This window comes from Durio zibethinus, chromosome 7 (assembly GCF_047325235.1).
Source record: "Durio zibethinus cultivar Kanyao isolate XHJ-2024 chromosome 7, ASM4732523v1, whole genome shotgun sequence".
In the NCBI taxonomy this organism is placed as follows: Eukaryota; Viridiplantae; Streptophyta; class Magnoliopsida; order Malvales; family Malvaceae; genus Durio; species Durio zibethinus.
This window is the reverse complement of record NC_143168.1, coordinates 6,950,728-6,973,001: the sequence shown is the minus strand read 5'-3', so window position 1 is coordinate 6,973,001 and position 22,274 is coordinate 6,950,728.

Here is a 22,274-nt window from a genome sequence, read left to right as displayed (position 1 = left end):
ATTCCATGTCTAAGCCCCTGTCGGACCGAGGGTTGTGGTAGCGGGACCGGCAGCACGCAAAGGGGGATCGGGTCTATCCCCGTCTTGTGCATTATGCCTCTTCGATCGTCTCGGCACTCACACACTCGTTTCGTGGGTTGACTTATGCATACGAAGTTCATTCCCAGTCTAAGATTGGACCAGATCGAGGGTTGTGGCTACAAGATCGATAGTACGCAGGGGGGACCGGGTCGATCCTCGGCTTGCGCATTCTGCCTCTCTGGCCTACTAAGCGCCCGTACGCTCGTTTCATGGGTTGCTTTAGGCATACGGAGTTCATTCCATGTCTAAGCATATGGAGTTCATTCCCAGTCTAAGATTTTGAGCCACGGTGCACATGCTGGGCTCGAGCATGTGCTGGTGCTGCATTTTTTCCCCGGGGCACCATCGTTAGAAAAACGCTGAAGAGCCTAACCGGTGGCATTGGGGGTTCCGACGATTAGGGGGGCCAGGGGGTATGCGCACATGATGTGCGATGGATGCTGGTACTTGACCCTTATATTGGCCCCCTATCCCTCATCAAACCTCAAGAACTCACACCCCCTTAAAGAGCATTTGAGATTTTATAGGTTTGCTGCCAGTAGCCATTAAAGTGTCTGAAATGGGGACACTTTTTTCAAACGGTCACAAAATCTTCTCCGCTTCGAGTTTTTAGCTGAATTGTTTTGTACATGCCAACAAAAATACAAGGATCACCTCTACCAAATTTGGGGCAAAACTCTTTCTAAAAAAATTTAAAAAAATCCCGAACCGTAAAAAGTTTTGAAAATCGTGAAAAATAGAAAACGGGTCGTCTTGCCACGAAACTTCACATGAAGGCTTGGGGGACCGTTGTATGAATTTACAAGCCATAAAAATGGCATTGGCATGGCAGAAATATGAAGATGTGCTTGAACCCACCTATCACTCGTTTGATCCCCGACTTGCGCATCATGCCTCTCTGGTCGGCTGAGTACCCGCACGCTGGTTTCATGGGTTGACTTAGGCATACGGAGTTCATCCCTAGTCTAAGCATATAGAGTTCATTCCCAGTCTAGGATCAGACCGGACTGAGGGTTACGGCAACAGGATTGGCAGCACGTAGGGGAGACCGAGCCGGTCCCTGGCTTGCACATTTTGCCTCTCCGGCCGGCTGAGCGCTCGCATGCCCGTTTCATGGGTTGGCTTAGGCATAGGGAGTTCATTCCATGTCTAAGCCTGAACTGGATCGAGGGTTGTGGCAGCGAGACCGGCAGCATGTAGAGGGGGATCGGGCTGATCCTCGGCTTGCGCATTATGCCTCTCCGATCAACGCAGCGTCCGCACGCTCGTTTCGTGGGTTGACTTAGGCATACGGAGTTCATTCCCAGTCTAAGATCGGATCGAATCGAGGGTTACGGCAGCAGGATCGACAGCACGCAGGGGGGACCGGGCCGATCCCCAGCTTTCACATTTTGGCTTAGGCATACAAAGTTCATTCCATGTCTAAGCATAAGGATTTCATTCCCAATCTAAGATCGGACTGGACCGAGGGTTACGGCAACAGGACCAGAAGCAGGATCGACAACACGTAGGGGGGACCGGGCCGATCCTCGGCTTGCGCATTCTACCTCTCCGGCCGGCTGAGCGCCCGCACACTCATTTCATGGGTTGGCTTAGGCATACGGAGTTCGTTCCATGTCTAAGGCCCAGCCAGACCGAGGGTTGTCGCAGCAGGACCGACAGCGGGATCGACAGCATGCAGAGGGGGATCGGGTTGATCCCTGGCTTGCGCATTATGCCTCTCCGGTTGGCTCAGCGTCCGTACGCTCGTTTCGTGGGTTGACTTAGGCATACGAAGTTCATTCCCAGTCTAAGATCGAATCAATCAAGGGTTGCGGCAGCAGGATCGACAGCACACAGGGGGGACCGGGTCGTTCCCCAACTTGTGCATTCTGCCTCTCTGATCGGCTGAACGCCCGCACGCTCGTTTCATGGGTTGGCTTAGGCATACGGAGTTCATTCCATGTCTAAGCATAAGGAGTTCATTCCCAGTCTAAGATCGAAGTGGACCAAGGGTTGCAGCAGCAGGACCAGAAGCAGGATCGACAACACGCAGGGGGACCGGGCCGATCCCTGGCTTATGCATTCTGCCTCTCCGACCGACTGAGCGCCTGCACGTTCGTTTCATGGGTTGACTTAGGCATACGGAGTTCATCCCCAGTCTAAGCATACGGAGTACATTCCCAGTCTAAGATCAGACCGGATCGAGGGTTGCGGTAGTAGGATCGACAGCACGCGAAGGGGACCGGGCCGATCCTCGACTTGCACATTCTACCACTCCAGCCGGTTGAGTGCCCGCACGCCCATTTCTTGGGTTGGCTTAGGCATAGGGAGTTCATTCCATGTCTAAACCCCAGCCGGACCGAGGGTTGTGGTAGCAGGACTGGCAGCACGTAGAGGGGGACTGGGCCAATCCCCGGCTTGCGCATTGTGCCTCTCCAGCCGGCTTAGCGCCCACACGCTTGTCTCATATGTTGATTTATGCATACGGAGTTCATTCTCAGTCTAAGATCAGACTGGATCAAGGGTTACGGTAGCAAGATTGACAGCACATAGTGGGGGATCGGGTCGATCCCCGACTTGCGCATTCTGCCTCTCCGACCGGTTGAACGCCCTCACGTTCATTTCGTGGGTTGGCTTAGGCATACGGAGTTCATTCCATGTCTAAGCATACGGAGTTCATTCCCAGAGTAAGATTTTGAGCTATGGTGCACATGCTGGGCTCGGGCATGTGCTGGTGCCGCATTTTTTTCACTCGGGGCACCATCATCGGAGCATCGTCAGAGAGTCTAACCGGCGGCATTGGGGGTTCCGATGATTGGGGGGCCGAGGGGGTGTGCGCACATGATTTTCAATGGGTGCTGGTACTTGGCCCTTATATTGGTCCCCTATCCCTCATCAAACCTGGAGAACTCACACCCCTTAAAGAGCGATTGAGATTTTATAGGTTTGCTGCCAGTACCCATTAAAGTGTATGAAATAGGGACACTTTTTTCAAATGGTCACAAAATCTTCTCCACTTCAATTTTTTAGCTAAAATTTTTTGTGCAGGCCAATAAAAATACAAGGATCAGCTCTACGAAACTTGGGGACAAAACCCTTTCTAAAAAAATTTAAAAAAGTCTCGAACCACAAAAAGTTTTGAAAATCGTGAAAAATAGAAAATGGGTCGTCTTGCCATGAAACTTCATATGAAGGCTTAGGGGACCATTGTATGAATTTACAAGCCATAAAAATGGCATTGGCATGGTAGAAATATGAAGATATGCTTGAACCCACCTACCACCCGTTCGATCCCCGGCTTACGCATCCTGCCTCTCTGGTCGGCTGAGCGTTCGCACGCTCATTTCATGGGTTGACTGGACCAAAGGTTACGACAGCAGGATCGGCAACACATAGGGGCGACTGGGCCAATCCCAGGCTTACGTATTCTGCCTCTCCGACCGACTGAGCGCCTGCACGCCCGTTTCGTGGGTTGGCTTAGGCATAGGGAGTTCATTCCATGTCTAAGCCCCAGCCGAATCGGGGGTTGTGACAGCGGGATTGACAGCACATAGAAGAGGACCGAGTCGATCCTCGGCTTGCGCATTATGCCTCTCCAGTCGGCTCAGCGCCTGCACGCTCATTTCGTGGGTTGACTTCAGCATACGGAGTTCTTTCCCAATCTAAGATTGGATCGAACTGAGGGTTGTAACAGCAGGATCGACAGCACGCAGGGGGAATCGGGCCGGTCCTTGGCCTGTGCATTCTGCCTCTCCGACCGATTGAGTGCCCGCACGCTCGTTTCATGGGTTGGCTTAGGCATACGGAGTTCATTCCATATCTAAGCATACGAAGTTCATTCCCAGTCTAAGATCAGACTGGACTGAGGGTTGCGGGAGTAGGACTAACAGCAGGATCAACAACATGCAGGGGGGACTGAGCCGATCCCCGGTTTATGTATTCTGCCTCTCTGGCCGACTGAGCACTCGTACGCTCGTTTCATGGGTTGACTTAGGCATACGGAGTTCATCCCCAGTCTAAGCATATGAAGTTCATTCCCAGTCTAACATCAGACCAGACCGAGGGTTACGGTAGCAGGATCGACAGCATGCAGTGGGGATCGGGCTGATCCTCGGCTTACGCATTTTGCCTCTCGGGTCGGCTAAGCACCCGCACGCCCGTTTCGTGGGTTGGCTTAGGCATAGGGAGTTTATTCCATGTCTAAGCCCCAGTCGGACCGAGGTTTGTGGCAGCGGGATCGACAGCACGCAGAGGGGGACCAGGTCGATCCCCGACTTGCGCATTATGCCTCTCCAGTCGATTCAGTGCTCGAATGCTCATTTCGTGGGTTGACTTAGGCATACGAAGTTCATTCCAGTCTAAGATTGCACCAGACCGAGGGTTGCGGCAACAGGATCGACATCATGCAGGGGGACCTGGCCGGTCTGCGATTTACGCATTCTACTTCTCTGACCAGCTGAGCGCCCGCATGCTCGTTTCGTGGGTTGGCTTAAGCATATGGAGTTCATTCCATGTCTAAGCATACGGAGTTCATTCCCAGTCTAAGATCGAATCGGATTGAGGGTTACGGTAGCAGGACCAGCAGCAGGATCGGTAGCATGCAGGGGGGGACCGAGCTGATCCCCGACTTACGCATTATGCCTCTTCGATCGACCTGTCCGGCTGGTTGAGCGCCCGCACGCTCGTTTCATGGGTTGACCTAGGCATATGGAGTTCATCCCCAGTCTAGGCATACGGAGTTCATTCCCAGTCTAAGCAGCACGTAGATGGGGCCCGGGTCGATCCCTGGCTTGCGCATTATGCCTCTCTAATCAGCTTAGTGCCCGAACGCCCATTTCGTGGGTTGACTTAGCCATACAGAGTTCATTCCCAATCTAAGATTGGACCAGACCGAGGGTTGTGGCAGTAGGATCGGGCCAATCCCCGGCTTGCGCATTTTGCCTCTTCGGCCGGCTGAACGCCCACACGCTCGTTTCGTGGTTTGGCTTAGGCATACGAAGTTCATTCCATGTCTAAGCATACGGAGTTCATTCCCAGTCTAAGATTTTTTGCATGCCAACAAAAATACAAGGATCACCTCTACCAAATTTGGGGACAAAACTCTTTCTAAAAAATTTTTGAAAAATCTTGAATCGTAAAAAGTTTCAAAAATTGTGAGAAATAGAAAAGGGGTCGTCTTGCCATGAAACTTCAAATGAAGGCCTAGGGGACCATTGTATGAATTTACAAGCCATAAAAATGGCATTGGCATGGCATAAATATGAATATGTGCTTGAACCCACCTACCACCCGTTCGATCCCCGGCTTGCGCATCCTGCCTCTCTGGTCGGCTGAACATTCGCACGCTCGTTCGTGGGTTGACTTAGGCATACGGAGTTCATCCCCAATCTAAGCATATGAAATTCATTCCCAGTCTAAGATCAGACAGGATCGAGGGTTGCGACAGCAGGATCAGCACATGCAGGGGGGACCGGGTCGATCCCCTACTTGCGCATTCTACCTCTCCAACTAGCTGAGTGCCCACACGTTCATTTCATGGGTTAGCTTAGGCATAGGGAGTTCATTCCATGTCCAAGCCACAGTCGGACCGAGGGTTGTGGTAGTGGGATTGGCAGCACATAGAGAGGGATCGGGCCGATCCCAGGCTGGCGCATTATGCCTCTCTGGTCGACTCAGTGCCCGCACGCTCGTTTCTTGGGTTGACTTAGGCATATGGAGTTCATTCCCATTCTAAGATCGGACCGAATCGAGGGTTCTGATAGCAGGATCGACAGCATACAAGGTGGGACTGGGCCGGTCCTCGACTTATACATTCTGCCTCTCCGGCCGGCTGAGTGCCCGCACGCTCATTTCGTGGGTTGGCTTAGGTATACGGAGTTCATTCCATGTCTAAGCATGCGGAGTTCATTCCATGTCTAAGATCAAATCGGATCGAGGATTGCGACTGCAGGACCAGCAGTAGGATCGACAACATGGCAGGGGGGACCGGATCGATCCCTAGCTTACGCATTCTGCCTCTCCGACTGGTTGAGCACCCGCACGCTCATTTCATGGGTTGATTTAGGCATATGGAATTCATTCCATGTTTAAGCCCCAGTCGGACCGAGGGTTATGGCAGCAGGACCGGCAGCAGGATCGACAGCACGCAGAGGGGGATCGGACTGATCCCCGACTTACGCATTATGCCTCTCCGGCCAGCCTCTCCGGTCGGTTGAGCGCCTGCACGCTCGTTTCGTGCATTGACTTAGGCATACGGAGTTCATCCCTAGTCTAAGCATACGGAGTTCATTCCCAGTCTAAGCAGCATGCAGAGGGGGACCGGGCTTGGCATTATGCCTCTCCGATCGGCTCAACGCCCGAACGCTCGGTTGACTTAGGCATACGGAGTTCATTCCCAATCTAAGATCAAACCGAACCAAGGGTTACGGTAGTAGGATCGACAGCACACAGGGGGACCAGGCCAGTCCCCGTCCTGCTCATTCTACCTCTCCGGCCGACTGAGCGCCCGCACGCTCATTTCGTGGGTTGGCTTAGGTATACGGAGTTCATTCCATGTCTAAGCATACAGAGTTCATTCCCAGTCTAAGATCAGATTGGACTAAAGGTTGCAGCAGCAGGACCAGCAGCAGGATCGATAGCACATGGGGGGACCGAGCCGATCCCCAGCTTATGCATTCTGCCCTTTCGGTCGGCCTCTCCGGTCGGCTGAGCGCCCGCACGCTCATTTTGTGGGTTAACTTAGGCATATGGAGTTCATCCCCAGTCTAAGCATACGAAGTTCATTCCCAGTCTAAGATCAGACTGGATCGAGGGTTGTGGCATTCTGCCTCTCTAGTCAGCTTGCGCATTCTGCCTCTCTGGTTGGCTGAGCGCCCGCACGCTCATTTTCTGGGTTGGCTTAGGGATACGGAGTTCATTCCATGTCTAAGCATACAGAGTTCATTCCCAGTCTAAGAGTTTAAGCCATGGTGCACATGCTGGGCTAGGGCATGTGCTTTTGCCACATTTTTTTCGCCCGAGGCACCATCACCGAAGCATCGTCGGAGAGCCTAACCGACGGCATTGGGGGTTCTGACGATTGGGGGGTCGAGGGGGTGTGCACACATGATGTGCAATGGGTGCTGGTACTTGGCCCTTATATTGGCCCCCTATCACTCATCAAACCTCGAGAACTCACACCCCCTTAAAGAGCATTTGAGATTTTATAGGTTTGCTGCCAGTAGCCATTAAAGTGTCTGAAATGGGGACACTTTTTTCAAACGGTCACAAAATCTTCTCCACTTCGAGTTTTTAGCTGAATTTTTTTGTGCATGCCAAAAAAAAATACAAGGATCCCCTTTACAAAATTTGGCGACAAAACTCTTTCTAAAAAAATTTTAAAAAATCCCGAACCGTAAAAAGTTTTAAAAATCGTGAAAAATAGAAAACGAGTCGTCTTGCCACGAAACTTCACATGAAGGCTTAGGGGACCATTGCATGAATTTACAAGCCATAAAAATGGCATTGGCATGGTAGAAATATGAAGATGTGCTTGAACTCACCTACCACCCGTTTGATCCCCGGCTTGCGCATCCTGCCTCTCTGGTCAGCTGAGCACCCACATGCTTTTTTCGTGAGTTGACTTAGGCATACGAAGTTCATCCCCAGTCTAAGCATACAGAGTTCATCCCTAGTCTAAGATCAGACCGGACCGAGGGTTGCGGTAGTAGGATTGGCAGCATGGAAGGGGGACCGGACCGATCCCTTGCTTGCGTATTCTTCCTCTCCGATTGACTGAGCTCCCGCACGCCCGTTTCATGGGTTGGCTTAGGCTTAGGGAGTTCATTCCATGTCTAAGCCCCAGCCAGACTGAGAGTTGTGGTAACAGGACCGACAGCACGCAGAGGGGGATCGGGCCGATCCCTGGCTTGTGCATTATGCCTCTCCAACTGGCCCAATGCCTGCACTTTCGTTTCGTGGGTTGATTTAGGCATATGGAGTTCATTCATAGTCTAAGCTCAGACCAGACCGAGGGTTGCAGCAGCAGGATCAACAGCACGTAGGGGGGACCGGGCCGATCCCTAGCTTGGCAATTCTGCCTCTCCGACCGGTTGAGCTCCCGCACGCTCGTTTCGTGGGTTGGCTTAAGCATACATAGTTCAATCCATGTCTATGCATACGGAGTTCATTCCCAGTCTAAGATCGGGCCAGACCAACGATTGCAACAACAGGATCGACAGCACGTAGGGGGGATCGGGTTGGTCCCCGGCTTACGCATTCTACCTCTCCGGCCGGCTGAGCACCTGCACGGTTGTTTCATGGGTTGGCTTAGGCATACGGAGTTCATTCCATGTCTAAGCATACGAAGTTCACTCCCAGTCTAAGATCGAACTGGATCGAGGGTTGCGGTAGCTGGACCAATAGCAGGATCGACAGCACGTAGGGGGCACCGGGCTGATCCTCAGCTTACGCATTCTGCCTCTCTGACCGGCTTAGCGCCCGCACGTTTGTTTCATGGGTTGGCTTAGGCATACGGAGTTCATTCCATGTCTAAGCCGCAGTCGGACTGAGGGTTGTGGCAGTAGGACCGATAGCGAGATCGAATGCACGCAGAGAGGGACCGAGCTGATCTTCGGCTTACACATTATGCCTCTCCAGCCGGCCTCTCCAGCCGGCCTCTCCGATCGGCTGAGCGCCCGTACGCTCATTTCATGGGATGACTTAGGCATACGGAGTTCATCCCCAGTCTAAGCATACAGAGTTCATTCCCAGTCTAAGATCAGACCGGACCGAGGGTTGCGGCAGCAGGGTCGGCAGCATGCACGGGGGACCAGGCCAATCCCCGGCTTACGCATTCTGCCTCTCCGACCGGCTGAGCACCCGCACGCCCGTTTTATGGGTTGGCTTAGGCATAGGGAGTTCATTCCATGTCTAAGCTCCAGCCAGACTGAGGGTTGTGGCAGCGAGACCGATAGCACGCAGAAGGGGATCGGGCCGATCTCCGGTTTGCGCATTATGCCTCTTCGATCAGCTTAGCGTCCGCACGCTCGTTTCGTAGGTTGACTTATGCATACGGAGTTCATTCCCAGTCTAAGATTGGATCGGACCGAGGGTTGTGGCAGCAGGATCGATAGCACGCAGTGGGACCGACCGATCCCCGGCTTGCAAATTCTGCCTCTCCGACCGATTGAGCGCCCGCGCGCTCGTTTCGTGGGTCGGCTTAGGCATATGGAGTTCATTCCATGCCTACGCATATGGAGTTCATTCGCAGTCTAAGATTTTGAGCCATGGGGCACATGCTGGGCTCGGGCATGTGCTGGTGCCACATTTTTTTTACCCGAGACACCATCATCGGAGCATCGTCGAAGGATTACCGAAGAGCCTAACCAGTGGCATTGGGGGTTCTGGTGATTGGGGGGGTCGGGGGGGTGTGCGCACATGATCTGCGATGGGTGCTGGTACTTTGCCCTTATATTGGCCCCCTATCCCTCATCAAACCTCGAGAACTCACACCCCCTTACAGAGCAATTGAGATTTTATAGGTTTGCTGCCAGTAGCCATTAAAGTGTCTGAAATGGGGACAATTTTTTCAAACGGTCACAAAATCTTCTCCACTTCGAGTTTTTAGCTGAACTTTTTTGGGCATGCCAACAAAAATACAAGGATCACATCTACCAAATTGGGGGCAAAACTATTTCTAAAAAAATTTTAAAAAAATCTCGAACCCTGAAAACTTTCAAAAATCAAGAAAAATAGAAAGCGGGTTGTCTTGCCATGAAACTTCACATGAAGGCTTAGGGGACCATTCTATGAATTTACAAGCCATAAAAATGGCATTGGCATGGCAGAAATATAAAGATGTGCTTGAACCCACCTACCACCCGTTCGATCCCCGGCTGGCGTATCCTGTCTCTCTGGTCGGCTGAGCGCCTGCACGCCTGTTTAATGGGTTGACTTAGGCATACGAAGTTCATCCCCGGTCTAAGTGTACAGAGTTCATTCCCAGTCTAAGATCAGACCGGATCGAGGGTTGCGGCAGTAGGATCGGTAGCACGCAGGGGGGATCGGGCCGATCCCCGGCTTGCGTATTCTGCCTCTCCGGCCGAATGAGCACCCGCGCGCCCATTTCGTGGGTTTGCTTAGGTATAGGGAGTTCATTCCATGTCTAAGCCCCAACCGGACAGAGGGTTGTGGTAGAGGGGGATGACAGCACGCAGAGGGGGACGTGGTCGATCCCCAGCTTGTGCATTATGCCTCTCCGGTCTGCTCAACGCCCACACACTCATTTTGTGGGTTGACTTAGGCATATGGAGTTCATTCCAAGTCTAAGATCAGACAGGACCGAGGGTTGCAGCAGGTGGATCGATAGCACGTAAGGGGGGATCGGGTTGGTCCCCGACTTACGCATTCTGCCTCTCCGATCGGTTGAGCGCCCGCACCCTCGTTTCATGGGTTGGCTTAGGCATACAGAGTTTATTCCATGTCTAAGCATAAAGAGTTCATTCCCAATCTAAGATCAGACTGGACCAAGGGTTACGGTAGCAGGACCAACAGCAGGATCGGCAGCACGCAGGGGGGATCGAGCCAGTCCCCAGCTTACGTATTCTGCCTCTCTGGCTGGTTGAGCGCCCTCACGCTCGTTTCATGGGTTGGCTTAGGCATACGAAGTTCATTCCATATCTAAGCCCCAACCAGACCGAGGGTCGTGGTAGCAGGACTAGAGCGGGATCGACAGCACGTAGAAAGGGACTAGGCTGATCTTCGACTTGTGCATTATGACTCTCCAGCCAACTGAGCGCCCGCTTGCTCGTTTCAAGGGTTGACTTAGGCAAACAGAGTTCATCCCCACTCTAAGATCGGATCGGACTGAGGGTTGTGACAGTAGGATCGGCAGTACGCAAGGGGGACCAGGCTGATCCTCGGCTTACGTATTCTACCTCTCCGGTCGGCTGAGCGCCTGCATGCCTGGTTTGTGGGTTAGCTTAGGCATAGGGAGTTCATTCCATGTCTAAGCCCCAGCTGGACCGGGGGTTGTGGCAGTGGGACTGGCAACACGTAGAGGGGGATGGAGTCGATCCCCGACTTTTGTATTATGCCTCTTCGATCGGTTCAGTGCCCGCATGCTCATTTCGTGGGTTAACTTATGCATACGGAATTCATTCCCAGTCTAAGATCGGATCGGACCGAAGGTTGGTGTAGCAGGATCGACAGCACGCAGGGGGGGACTGGGCCAATCCCCGGCTTACGCATTCTACCTCTCCGGCTGGCTGAGCATCGGCACGCTCATTTCGTGGGTTGGCTTAGGCATACAGAGTTTATTCTCAGTCTAAGATCAGACCAGATCGAGGGTTGGGGCAGCAAGACCAATAGTAGGATCGACAGCACGCAGGAGGGACCAGGCCAATCCCCGGCTTACGTATTCTGCCTCTTCGGTTGGCTGAGCACCCGAACGCTTATTTCGTGGGTTGGCTTAGGCATACAGAGTTCATTCCATAATTAAGCCCCAGCCAGACCGAGGGTTGTGGTAGGAGGACCGATAGCGAGATCGGTAGCACGCAGAGGGGGATCGGGCTGATCCCCGGCTTTCGCATTATGCCTCTTCAGTCGAGTGAGTGCCCGCACGCTTGTTTCATGGGTTGACTTAGGCATACGGAGTTCATCCTTGATCTAAGCATATGGAGTTCATTCCCAGTCTAACATCGGATCGGACCAAGGGTTGCGGCAGCAGGATCGACAGCACCCAGGGGGACCGAGCCAATCCCTGACTTGCGCATTCTACCTCTCCGGTCGGCTAAGTGCCCGCACGCCCATTTCGTGGGTTGGCTTAGGCATAGGGAGTTCATTCCATGTCTAACCCCCAGCCGGACTGAGGGTTTTTGCAGTGGGACCGGCAGCACTCAGAGGTGGACTGAGCTGATCCCCGGCTTGCGCATTATGCCTCTTCAGCCGGCTCGGTGCCCGCACGCTCATTTCGTGGGTAGACTTATGCATACGGAGTTCATTCCCAGTCTAAGATCGGATCGGACCGAGGGTTGATGCAGCAGGATCGACGGCACGCATGGGGCGAATGGGTCGATCCCCGGCTTGCGCATTCTGCCTCTCCGACCGGCTGAACGCCCGCACGCTCGTTTCGTGAGTTGGCTTAGGCATATGGAGTTCATTCCCAGTCTAATATTTTGAGCCACGGTGCACATGCTGGGCTCGGGCATGTGCTGGTGCCACATTTTTTTCGGTCGGGGCACCATCGTCGGAGCATCATCAGAGAGCCTAACCGACAGCATTGGGGGTTCCAGCGATTGGGGGGGCGGGGGGTGTGCGCACATGTTGTGTGATGGGTGCTGGTACTTGGCCCTTATATTGGCCCCCTATCCCTCATCAAACCTCGAGAACTCACACCCCCTTAAAGAGCATTTGAGATTTTATAGGTTTGCTGCCAGTAGCCATTAAAGTGTCTGAAATGGGGACACTTTTTTCAAACGATCACAAAATCTTCTCCACTTCGAGTTTTTAGCTGAATTTTTTTGTGCATGCCAAAAAAAATACAAGGATCACGTCTACCAAATTTGGGGCAAAACTCTTTCTAAAAAAATTTAAAAAAATCTCGAATCGCAAAAGGTTTCAAAAATTGTGAAAAATAAAAAACGGGTCGTCTTGCCACGAAACTTCACATGAAGGCTTAGGGGACCATTGTATGAATTTATAAGCCATAAAAATGGCATTCACATGGTAGAAATATGAAGATGTGCTTGAACCCACCTACCACCCGTTCGATCCCTGACTTGTGCATCCTGGCTCTCTGGTCGGTTGAGCGCCCGCACGCTCATTTCGTGGGTTGACTTTGGCATACGGAGTTTATCCCCAGTCTAAGCATACAGAGTTGATTCACAGTCTAAGATCAAACCGGACCGAAGGTTGCGACAACAGGATCAGCAGCACGCAGGAGGGACCAAGCCGATCCCCGGCTTGCGCATTTTGCCTTTCCGGCCCGCTGAGGGCCCGCACGCCTGTTTCGTGGGTTGGCTTAGGCATAGGGAATTCATTCCACATCTAATCACTAGCCAGACCGATGGTTTTGGCAGTGGGACCGACAGCACGCAAAGGGGGACTGGGCTGATCCTCGGTTTGTTCATTATGCCTCTCCGGTCGGCTGAGCACCTGCACGCTCGTTTCGTGGGTTAGCTTAGGCATACGGAGTTCATTCCATGTCTAAGCCCCAGTCAGACCGAGGGTTGTGGTAGCAGGACCGGCAACGGGATCGACTGCACGCAGAGGGGGATCGGATTGATCCTCGGCTTCCACATTATGCCTCTGGTCGGCCTCTCCGGTCGACTGAGCGCCCGTATGCTCATTTCATGTGTTGACTTAGGCAAACGGAGTTCATCCCCAGTCTAAGCATACAGAGTTCATTCCCAGTCTAAGATCAGACCGGACTGAGAGGGTTGCGACAGTAGGATCGCAGCACGCAGGGGGGACCGAGCCGATCCCTGGCTGGCGCATTCTGCCTCTCTGGCTGGCTGAGCACCCGCACGCTCGTTTCGTGGGCTGGCTTAGGCATAGGGAGTTTATTCCATGTCTAAGCCCCAGTCAGACCGAGGGTTGTGGCAGCGGGACCGGCACCACGCAGAGGGGGACCGGGTCGATCCCTGACTTGCGCATTATGCCTCTTCGGCCAGCTCAACGCCCGGACGCTCGTTTCGTGGGTTAACTTATGCATACGGAGTTCATTCCTAGTCTAAGATCAGACTGGACTGAGGGTTACGGCAGTAGGATTGACAGCACGCAGTGCGGGACTGGGTCGGTCCCCGGCTTGCACATTCTGCCTCTCCGGCCGGTTGAGCGCTCGCACGCTCGTTCCGTGGGTTGGCCTAGGCATACGAATTTCATTCCATGTCTATGCATACGGAGTTCATTCCAGTCTAAGACTTTAAGCCACGGTGCACATGCTGGGCTCGGGCATGTGCTGGTGCCACATTTTTTTCACCCAGGGCACCATCGCCGGAGCATCGTCGGAGAGCTTAACCGGCGACATTGGGGGTTCCGATGATTCGAAGGGCCGGGGGGGTGTGCACATGATGTGCAATGGGTGCTGGTACTTGTTCCTTATATTGGCCCCTTATCCCTCATCAAACCTCGACAACTCACACCCCTTTAAAGAGCATTTGAGATTTTATAGGTTTGCTACCAGTACCCATTAAAGTGTCTAAAATGCGGACACTTTTTTCAAACGGTCAGAAAATTTTCTCCACTTCGAGTTTTTAGCTGAATTTTTTTGTACATGCCAACAAAAATACAAGGATCACTTCTTCCAAATTTAGGACAAAACTCTTTCTAAAAAAATTTTAAAAAAATCCCAAACCGCAAAAAGTTTTGAAAATCGTGAAAAATAGAAAATGGGTCGTCTTGCCATGAAACTTCACATGAAGGCTTAGGGGACCATTGTATGAATTTACAAGCCATAAAAATGGCATTGGCATGGTAGAATATATGAAGATGTGCTTGAACCCATCTACCACCCGTTCGATCCCCGGCTTGTGCATCCTACTTCTCTGGTCGATCGAGCGCTCGCACGCTCGTTTCATGAGTTGACTTAGGCATACGGAGTTCATCCCCAGTCTAAGCATACGAAGTTCATTCCCAGTCTAAGATCGAACCGGACCGAGGGTTGTGGCAGCAGGATCGACAGCACGTAGGGGGGACCAAGCTGATCCTCGACTTATGCATTCTGCCTCTCTGGCTGGCTAAGCGCCCGCACACCCGTTTCGTGGTTTGGCTTAGGCATAGGGAGTTCATTCCATGTCTAAGCCCCAGTCGGACTGAGGGTTGTGGCATTAGGACCGGTAGCACGTAGAGGGGGACCGAGCTGATCCCCGGCTTACGCATTATGCCTTTTCGATTGGCTCAGCGCCCACACGCTCGTTTCGTGGGTTGACTTATGCATACAGAGTTCATTCCCAGTCTAAGGTTGGACCAGATCGAGGGTTGCGGCAGCAAGATCGACAGCATGTAGGGGGGACTGGCCCAATCCCCGGCTTGCGCATTCTGCCTCTACGGCCTGCTGAGTGCCCGCATGCTCATTTCGTGGGTTGGCTTAGGCATACGGAGTTCATTCCATGCCTAAGCGTACGGAGTTCATTCCCAGTCTAAGATTTTGAGCCACGGTGCACATGTTGGGCTCGGGCATGTGCTGCTGCCGCATTTTTTCCGCCCGTGGCACCATCGTCGGAGCATAGCCGGAGAGCCTAACCGACGGCATTTTGGGTTCTGGCGATTGGGGGGCCGGGGGGTGTGCGCACATGATGTGCAATGGGTCCTGGTACTTGGCCTTATATTGGCCCCCTATCCCTCATCAAACCTCAAGAACTCACACCCCCTTAAAGAGCATTTGAGATTTTATAGGTTTGCTGCCAGTAGCCATTAAAGTGTCTGAAATGGGGACACTTTTTTCAAATGGTCGCAAAATCTTCTCCACTTCGAATTTTTAGCTGAATCTTTTTGTGCATGCCAACAAAAATACAAGGATCTCCTATACCAAATTTGGGGATAAAACTCTTTCTAAAAAAATTTTAAAAAATCTCAAACCGCAAAAAGTTTTGAAAATCGTGAAAAATAGAAAATGGGTGTCTTGCCATAAAACTTCACATGAAGGCTCAGGGGACCATTGTATGAATTTACAAGCCATAAAAATGGCATTGGCATGGCAGAAATTTGAAGATGTGCTTGAACCCACCTACCACCCGTTCGATCCCCGGCTTGCGCATCCTGCCTCTCTGGTCGGTTGAGCGCCTGCATGCTCGTTTCGTGGGTTGACTTAGGCATACGGAGTTCATCCCCAGTCTAAGCATACAGAGTTCATCCCCAGTCTAAGATCAGACCAGACCGAGAGTTGCGACAGTAGGATCGACAGCGCGCAGGGGGAATCGGGTTGATCCCCGGCTTGCGCATTATGCTTCTCCGGCTGGCTCAGTGCTCGGACGCTCATTTCGTGGGTTAACTTATGCATACGAAGTTCATTCCCAGTCTAAGATCAGACCAGACTGAGGGTTGTGGCAGCATGATCGACAGCACGCAGTGCGGGACTGGGTCGGTCCTCGACTTACGCATTCTGCCTCTCCGGCCGACTGAGCGCTCGCAAGCTCATTTCGTGGGTTGACTTAGGCATATGGAGTTCATTCCCAGTCTAAGATCAGACCAGACCGAGGGTTGCGGCAGCAAGATCGATAGCACGTAGGGGGGACCAAGCCAGTCCCCGACTTCTGCATTTTGCCTCTCCGGTCGGCGGAGCGCCCTCACGCTGGTTTTGTGGGTTGGCTTAGGCATACGGAGTTCATTCCATGTCTAAGCATACAGAGTTCATTCCCAGTCTAAGATCGGACTGGACCGAGGGTTACGGTAGCAGGTCCAGTAGCAGGATCGGCAGCATACAGGGGGGACCAGGCCGATCCCCGACTTACGCATTCTACCTCTCCGGCCGACTGAGCGCCCGCACTCTCGTTTCGTGGGTTGACTTAGGCATACGGAGTTCATCCCCAGTCTAAGCATACGGAGTTCATTCCTAGCCTAAGATCGAATCGGACCGAGGGTTGCGACAGCAAAATCGACAGCACGCAGGGGGGACCAGGCCGATCCGACTGGCTGAGTGCCCGCACGTTCGTTTCATGGGTTGACCTAGGCGTACAGAGTTCATTCCATGTCCAAGCCCCAGTCAGACCGAAGGTTGTTGCAGTAGGACCAGCAGCGGGACCGACAGCACGTAGAGGGGGATCGAGCTGATCCCCGACTTGTGCATTATGCCTCTCCGACCGACCTCTGTTGTCGGCTAAGTGCCCACATGCTCATTTCATGGGTTGACTTGGGCATACGAAGTTCATCCCCAATCTAAGCATCCGGAGTTCATTCCTAGTCTAAGATCAGATAGGACCGAGGGTTACGGCAGCAGGACCAATAGCAGGATCGACAGCACGCAGGGGGGATCAAGCTGATCCCCGGTTAGTGCATTTTGCCTTTTCGGCTGGCTGAGTGCCCGCATGCTCATTTCGTGGGTTGACCTAGGCGTACGGAGTTAATTCCATGTCCAAGCCCCAGTCGGATCGAGGGTTGTGGTACCAAGACTGGCAGCGGGATCGACAGCACGTAGAGGGGGATCGGGTTGATCCCCGGCTTACGCATTATGCCTCTCCGGCCGACCTCTCTTTCCGGCTAAGTGCCCATAAAACGCACGCTCGTTTTATGGGTTCATGTCAAAGCATACGAAATTCATTCCTAGTCTAAGATTGGACCAGATGGAGGGTTACGACAGTAGGACCAGCAGTAGGATAAGCAGCACATAGGGGGGACCGGGCCGATCCTCTGCTTGCGCATTCTACCTCTACGGCCGGCTGAGCGCCTGTACGCTCGTTTCGTGGGTTGGCTTAGGCATACGGAGTTCATTCCATGTCTAAGCCCTAGCTGGATCGAGGATTGTGGCAGCAAGCAGAGGGGGACTGGGCTGATCCCCGGCTTGTTCATTATGCCTCTCCGACCGGCCTCTCCGGCCGGTTGAGCACCCGCACGCTCGTTTCGTGGGTTGACTTAGGCATATGAAGTTCATCCCCAATCTAAGCATACGAAGTTCATTCCCAGTCTAAGATCAAACCGAACTGAGTGTTGCAGCAGCAGGATCGATAGCACACAAGGGGGACCGGGCCGATCCCCAGCTTGCGCATTCTGCCTCTCCGGTCGGTTGAACGCCCGCACGCCCGTTTCGTTGGTTGGCTTAGGCATAGGGAGTTCATTCCATGTCTAAGCCCTAGCTGGACCGAGGGTTGTGGCAGTGGGACCGACAGCATGTAGAGGGGGATCGGGCCGATCCCCGTCTTGCGCATTATGCCTCTCCGACCGACTGAGCGCCCGCACGCTCGTTTCGTAGGTTGGCTTAGGCATACGAAGTTCATTCCATGTCTAAGCATACGGAGTTCATTCCCAGTCTAAGCTTCTAAGCCATGGTGCACATGCTGGGCTTGGGCATGTGCTGGTACCGCATTTTTTTCGCCTGGGGCACTATCATCGGAGCATTGTCGGAGAGCCTAACCGGCGGCATTGGGGGTTCCGGCGATTGGGGGGGCCGGGGGGGTGTACGCACATGATGGACGATCGGTGCTGGTACTTGGCCCTTATGTTGGCCCCCTATCCCTTATCAAACCTCGAGAACTCACAACACCTTAAAGAGCATTTGAGATTTTATAGGTTTGCTGCCAGTAGCCATTAAAGTGTCTGAAATGGGGACACTTTTTTCAAACGGTCACAAAATCTTCTCCACTTCGAGTTTTTAGCTGCATTTTTTTTTGTGCATGCCAACAAAAATACAAGGATCACCTCTACTAAATTTGGGGACAAAACTCTTTCTAAAAAAATTTTAAAAAATCCTGAACCGTAAAAAGTTTTGAAAATCTTTTAAAAACAAAAAACGGGTCATCCTGCCACGAAACTTCACATGAAGGCTTAGCGGACCATTGTATGAATTTACAAGCCATAAAAATGGCATTGGCATGGCAGAAATATGAAGATGTGCTTGAACCCACCTACCACCCATTTGATCCCCGGCTTGCACAACCTACCTCTCTGGTCGACTAAGCGCCTGCACGCTCGTTCCGTGGGTTGACTTAGGCATATGGAGTTCATCTCTAGTCTAAGCATATGGAGGTCATTCCCAGTTTAAGATCAAACTGAATTGAGGGTTGCGGCAGCAGGATCGACAGCACGCAGGAGGGACTGGGCCGATCCCCAGCTTGTGCATTCTGCCTCTCCAGTCGGTTGAGCACCCGCATGCCCATTTTGTGGGTTGGCTTCAGCATAGGGGGTTCATTCCATGTCTAAACCCCAGCCGAACCGAGGGTTGTGGCAACGGGACTGGCAGCACATAGAGGGGGATCGGGTCGATTCTCAGCTTGCGCATTATGCCTTTTCGACTGGCTTAGCGCCTGCATGCTCATTTCGTGGGTTAACTTAGGCATACGTAGTTCATTCCTAGTCTAAGATCAGACCGGACTGAGAGTTGCAGCAACAAGATCGACAGCACCCAGGGGGGACCGAGTCGATCCCTGACTTATGCATTCTGCCCCTCCGATCGACTGAGTGCCCGCACGCTCGTTTCGTGGGTTGGCTTAGGCATATGGAGTTCATTCCCAGTCTAAGATCGGATCAGACTGAGGGTTGCGACAGTTGGACCAGCAGCAGGATCGACATCACGCTGGGGGGGACCGGGCTGATCCTCGGCTTGCGCATTCTACCTCTCTGACCGACTGAGGGCCCACACGCCCATTTCGTGGGTTGGCTTAGGCATACGGAGTTCATTCCATGTCTAAGCCCTAGTCGGACCTAGGGTTGTGGCAGCAGGACCGGCAGCACGCAGAGGGGGACTGGGCTGATCCCCGGCTTGTGCATTATGCCTTTTCGATCGGCCGCTTTGACCAACTGAGCGTCCCCACGCTCATTTCATGGGTTGACTTAGGCATACGGAGTTAATCCCCAGTCTAAGCATACGATTTCATTCCTAGTCTAAGATCAGACCAGACTAAGGGTTGCACATTATGCCTCTTCAGTCGGGTTGCGCCCGCACGCTCATTTCGTGGGTTGACTTATGCATAAGGAGTTCATTCCCTGTCTAAGATCGGATCAAATCGAGGGTTGCGGCAGCAAGATCGGCAGCACGTAGGGGGGATCAGGCCGATCCCCGGCTTGCGCATTCTGCCTCTCCGATCGACTGAGCTCCTACACCCTTGTTTCGTGGTTGGCTTAGGCATACGGAGTTCATTCCATGTCTAAGCAAGTGGAGTTCATTCCCAGTCTAAGATTTTGAGCCATGGTGCACATACTGGGCTCGGGCATGTGCTGGTGCCACATTTTTTTCACCCAGGGCACCATCGTCGGAGCATCGTCGAAAAGCCTAACCGATGGCATTGGGGGTTCCGACGATTGGGGGGGCCGAGGGGGTGTGCGCCCATGATGTGCGATGGGTGCTGTTACTTGGCCATTATATTGGCCCCCTATCCCTCATCAAACCTCAAGAACTCACACCCCCTTAAAGAGCATTTGAGATTTTATAGGTTTGCTGCCAGTAGCCATTAAAGTGTCTAAAATGGGGACACTTTTCTCAAACGGTCCCAAAATCTTCTCCACTTTGAGGTTTCCACTGAATTTTTTTGTGCATGCCAAAAAAAATACAAGGATCACCTCTACCAAATTTGGGGACAAAAGTCTTTCTAAAAAAATTTAAAAAAATCCCGAACCGCAAAAAGTTTTGAAGCTCATGAAAAATAAAAAATGAGTCGTCTCGCCACGAAACTTCACATGAAGGCTTAGGGGACCATTGTATGAATTTACAAGCCATAAAAATGGCATTGGCACGGCAAAAATATGAAGATGTTCTTGAACCCACCTACCACCCGTTCGATCCCCAGCTTGCACATCCTACCTCTCTGGTCGGCTGAGCGCCCGTACGCTCGTTTCGTGGGTTGGCTTAGGCATACGGAGTTCATTCCCAACTAAGTATACGGAGTTCATTTCAAGTCTAAGATCGGATCAGACTGAGGGTTACAACAACAGGATCGACAGCACGTAGGGGGGATCGGGCCGATCCCTGGCTTATGCATTCTGCCTCTCTGGCTGGCTGAGTACCCGCACGCCCATTTCGTGGGTTGGCTTAGGCATAGGGAGTTTATTGAATGTCTAAGCCCCAGTCGGATTGAGGGTTGTGGCAGCGGGACCGACAGCACGTAAAGGGGGACCGGTCTGATCCTCGACTTGCACATTATGCCTCTTCGATTGGCTCAGCGCCCGCACGCTCGTTTCATGGGTTGACTTAGGTATATGGAGTTCATTCCCAGTCTAAGATCAGACCGGACCTGGGGTTGCGATCGTAGGATCGACAGTAGGCAAGGGGCGATTGGGTCGATCCCCAGCTTACACATTCGGCCTTTTCGGTCAGCTGAGCGCCCGCACACTCGTTTTCTTGGTTCGCTTAGGCATACAGAGTTCATTCCATGTCTAAGCCCCAGTCAGACCAAGGGTTGTGGCAGCAGAACCGACAGCACGCGGAGGAGACCGGGCCGATCCCCGGCTTGTGCGTTATGCCTCTTCAGTTGGCTCAGCACTCGCATGCTTGTTTCGTGGGTTGACTTAGGCATGCGAAGTTCATTCCCAGTCTAAGATCAGACCGGACTGAGGGTTGTGGCGGTAGGATCGATAGCACGCAAGGGGGACCGGGCTGACCCCAGCTTATGCATTCAGCCTCTTCGACCGGTTGAGCACCCGCACACTCGTTTCATGGGTTGGCTTAGGCATACGGAGTTCATTCAATGTCTAAGCATACAGAGTTCATTCCCAGCCTAAGATCAAATCGGACCGAGGGTTGCGGTAGTAGGACCTGCAGCAGGATCGGTAGGACATAAGGGGGACCGAGCCGATCCCCAACTTGCGTATTCTCCCTTTCAGGCCGGTTGAGTGCTCACACGCTCGTTTCGTGGGTTGGCTTAGGCATACGGAGTTCATTCCATGTCTACGCCCCAGCCCGACCGAGGGTTGTGGTAGCAGGACTGACAGCGGGATCGGTAGCGTGCAGAGAGGGACTGGGCTGATCCCCGACTTGTGCATTATGCCTCTTCGGCTGGCCTTTCTGGTCAGTTGAGCACCCGTACGCTCGTTTTGTGGGTTGACATAGGCATACAGAGTTCATTCCCAGTCTAAGATCAGACCGGGATTGGGGTGATCCCCGGCTTACACATTCTACTTCTCCGACCGACTGAGCGCCTGCACGCCTGTTTCATGGGTTGGCTGAGGCATAGGGAGTTCATTCCATTTCTAAGCCCCAGTCGGACCAAGGGTTGTGGCAGTGGGATCGGCAAACCGTAGAGGGGGACCGGCTGATCCCCGACTTGCACATTATGCCTCTTCACACGCTCGTTTCGTGGGTTGACTTATGCATATGGAGTTCATTCCCAGTCTAAGATTGGACCAGACCGAGGGTTACGACAGCATGACCGACAGCACGTTAGGGGGGACCAGGCGGATCCCCGGCTTGCGCATTCTGCCTCTCCGATCGGTTGAGCGCCCGCACGCTCTTTTCTTGGGTTAGCTTAGGCATACGAAGTTCATTCCATGTCTAAGCATACGGAGCTCATTCCCAGTCTAAGATTTTGAGCCACGGTGCACATGCTCCGCTCGGGCATGTGCTGGTGCCACATTTTTTTCACCTGGGG